This window comes from Dipodomys ordii, unplaced genomic scaffold (assembly GCF_000151885.1).
Source record: "Dipodomys ordii isolate 6190 unplaced genomic scaffold, Dord_2.0 Scaffold2, whole genome shotgun sequence".
NCBI classification, from domain to species: Eukaryota; Metazoa; Chordata; class Mammalia; order Rodentia; family Heteromyidae; genus Dipodomys; species Dipodomys ordii.
This window is the reverse complement of record NW_012267218.1, coordinates 27364174-27368200: the sequence shown is the minus strand read 5'-3', so window position 1 is coordinate 27368200 and position 4027 is coordinate 27364174.

Sequence of the window (4027 nt, the reverse complement as noted above, 5' to 3'; positions counted from 1 at the left end):
CCACTGAGTTATAGTCACAATATTCCTGTATAGACAAGGCTACTTCTCAAATTCAGTCAAGGCATATCTGAATATACTAGAACAATTTTGGGGAGGAGCAGTACTGGGGATCAAATCCAGGCCTGTGCTTTACGACCTGGTCCATGTCTCCAGCCCTGTTTTTGCTGCTTATTTTGGAGGTGGAGTGTCACAAAGTTCTCTGCTCTCACAGGCTTTAAATTGTGATCCTCCAGATCTCAGCTTCCTGAGTAGCTAGGATTGCATGCACCACCACTTAGCCTTTCCTCTCCATTGCCACTGGTTGTGTGTGTGTGTGTGTGTGTGTGTGTTCTAAAGACTTTTTTGTTAGCATATATTAGTTGTATGAGAGAATTCCATATATACATGTAATGTACCCCGTCAGACTCACCTTTTTTTCTTCATTCCTGCTTTCCCCTTCTTAAAACAAGTTCAGTGTTTCATTATTTCATTGTCCTATTTTCATACATGCAGGTAAAGTACTTCAACCACACTCACCTCTATTTACCTGTCTGTCAGCCCCTCCCCCATCCTGTAAAAGCCGGTGGTAATGCCATTCTCTTCAAGTCACAGTGCATATAGGCAGCCTGATATAACCTCAGCCTGACTGACTGAGGTTGTGTTTGTCAGGTTTCCTCCATCCTGTAAATCTGCTCTTTCCCCTTCTTTACATACTGTACTTTAGAAAGGAATCCACATCTTGTCTTTGGCCTTTGCAACTCCAGGATTCCATCATCTCCCTCAAAGCCAGGGAACCTGCTTGAACCAGAACATTTCCCTTCGTCACATCTATGGAATAGAACACTGCTGCCATGAGTTTACAAGCAATCTGGTACCCACCCACTAATGTATGTCTCAATGATGGTGAGGGGAATGTCCTTTGGGAATATTTTTTGGGGAACCTGAGACCGGGACTCAAACTTGGTACCTGACACTTTCACTTACTGGCTAGTGCTTTACAAACTGAGCCACACCTCCAACCCTCCTCTGGGATCTCTGAGGTGATATAGTACATTTCAGTTCATAGATGATACCTTTTTAAAACTGGAGATGCTTCCAAAATTACATTAGAAAGTTTTAAAATTCCAATTGTTGATTATTTCAGTCAATAAACCAAGTAATTATTAGAGCCTTTTCCAGTAGTACAAGCTAACACATTGAATCCCAGTTACAAAGGAGGCAGAGATGGGAGCATCACAGTTCAAGGCCAGCCAGGGAGAAAAAGTTATCAAGACTCTATCTCAGAAAAGCTGGGCCATGGGGCTTAGTGGTAGAGTGCTTGCTTAGCATGCATGAAGCCCTGGGTTCGACTCCTTAGTATCACATAAACAGAAAAAGCAAGAAGTAGCCCTTTGGCTCAAGTGGTAGAGCGCTAGCCTTGAACAAGAGAAGCTCATGGACAGTGCCCAGACCCTGAGTTCAAGCCCCAGGACTAGACAAAAATAAAAAGTTGGGCCTGGTCATTCATCTTGTATTCCCAAGTACTCAAGAAGAAGAGATAGAAGGATTGTGGTTGAGAGCTGGAACGTGGTGAAAGTGCAAGACCCTACCTGAAAATTCAACCAAATCCAATGTTAATGTTCTATCTCCATTTTTCACATATTCTCCACATTTCTACAAATATAAATTAGCAAAGCCAAGTGTGGTGGCTCACCCCAGTGAGCCCAGCACTCTGGAGCTGGAGGAGGAAGATCTGAAGTCAGCCTAGACTACTTAGTAAGACATCTCAGGAAAAAAAAAAAAGGCTCACTCCTACAATCCTAGCTTACTCAGGAGGCTGAAATATGAGTACTACAGTTTAAAGCTAGCCCAGGCAGGAAAGTCTTGAGGCTCTTATCTCTAGTTAACTACCAGAAAACCAGAATTGAAGCTGTGACTCAAAGTAGTAGAGCACTAGCCTTGGACAAAAAGAGCTCAGGGACAGTGCCCAAACCCTGAGTTCAAGCCCCACGACCAACAACAACAAAAATTATAAATTATTTCTATCCAGTTGAATTGTGGACCACATAAAGATTTAACCCTAATTATATATCTAGAGCTGTTGTTCCTAAATGAGGGTGATTTTTCCTCCCAGGATATCTTTGGCAATGTCTGAAAACATGTTTGGTTGTTACAACATGGATGGCAGGAGGTTGCTGGACTTAGTATATCCAAATCAAGTCAGAAATGCTCCTACTTATCCTATAAGGCAAAGTACATCCTTCACAATGAAGTAATCCAGCCCAACATGGAGAGAGACTCCAATCTACAGGTAGCTAAGGATGACTGACGTGAGTAGAAGTAGGAAAACAGACATTCTGCAAATGATATTAACATTATGCCTTCCAGAAAAGAAAGGACAGTTGCTTCCGTTGTGGGTGGAAGTTTATGGAAAGGTGTGGGTGTTGTGGAATCATAACTTTGAGTCAACTCAATACTTTCATTCCAAATACTGATATTATGTCAATTCCAATCCATGCCCTGTCTTTCTCTAGAGAGATTGGCAAGGGTGTGAAATCAGCTTAGGTTGTAATTCTAAAACCAGCACAATTAAATTCTGCTCCATTTTCAAAAGGAATAGTCTGCAGGAAGAGCAAATAAAAGATTCTTTTAGGGCTGCCATGGAACTTTTGTTCCCTGTCTGTGACTTGAACCGAATGTTAAGTGGCCTGAACTACTTGAAATTTCAAGTTTTTCAGTGTGTTTAAATGAAGCCACCACCATCCTTCCTATCAAATAGTCAAATGTAGCTGCAAAATACTTGCTTGTGTGGTCACTGCCCCATAACTGACAAAAGATTAAAGACTTATGATTTGGATGCCCCTATATCTGGTGTCCCATTGACAAATTGTTCAATGGTGCACTGAAATTTAATGATAAGAGTAAATCAACCTGGAATCCCAAAGCTGGGATTGAGGATACAATTTAGCAGTACAGTGCTCTCCTAACATGTTCAAGGCCCCATGTACCATTGCCAGCTACACACACACACGCACACACGCACGCACACACACACTATATGTGAATCTATTTTCCTGGAAGCAAGTCTGTTTCTTGGGACAATTCTCCTTATTAGTCAATGAAAACAAAACAAAAAAACCAAAACCCAGAAACCATACAAATTGTCCTTTTTAAAATTTGTGGTGAGACACATACATAAAATGTATCATCTTAGCTATTTTAAAATGTATAGTTGAGTGGAATTAAAAACATTCATAATGCTGTGCCACCAACATCTTTTTTTTTCTATGGGTTATGGGGCTTGAAACACAGGGCCTGGGTGCCATCCCTGAGCCTCTTTGTGCTCAAGGCTAACACTCTACCAATTGAGCCACAACTCTACCTCCAGTTTTTTGAGAGGTTGATTGGAGATAAGAGTCTCACAGGGACTTTTCTGGGCCAACTTCAAACCTGGTCCTCAGATCTCAGCCTCCTAAATAGCTAGGATAACAGGCATGAGCCACAAGTGCCTGGCCTCCATCTATCTTCATAACCCTTCTCAACTTCTAAAAGTTAAAATTCTGTACCAATTAAACAGTAATTCCTCATGCCCCTTGTCTACAGGCTACAGTTATGATTTTATTGTATGATTTTTATTTTTTGCAGTGCTGGGGATCCATCCCAGGGTTTTGCACATTCTCAGTGCTGTGCCACTGAGCTGCTACATCCCCAACTGAGTCCTTGGATTTTTTTTTTTGCCATGCCTGGAGCTTGGACTCAGGGCCTGGGAACTATCCATGAGCTTTTCTGTGCTCAAGGCTAGTGCTTTACCACTTGAGCCACAGCGCCATTTCCAGCTTTTTCTGTTGATATGGTACTGAGGCACCAGGGCTTCATGCATACTAGGCAAGCACTCTAACACTAAGCCACATTCCCAGCTGAGCACTTGGATTTTTTTTTTTTTTTTGGTCCGTCATGGGGCCTGAACTCTGGCTGGGCCTTGGTGCTGTCCCTGAGCTCTTCAGCTCAAGGCTAGCACTCTACCACTTGAGCCACAATGCCACTTCTGGCTTTTTCTGCTTATGTGGTG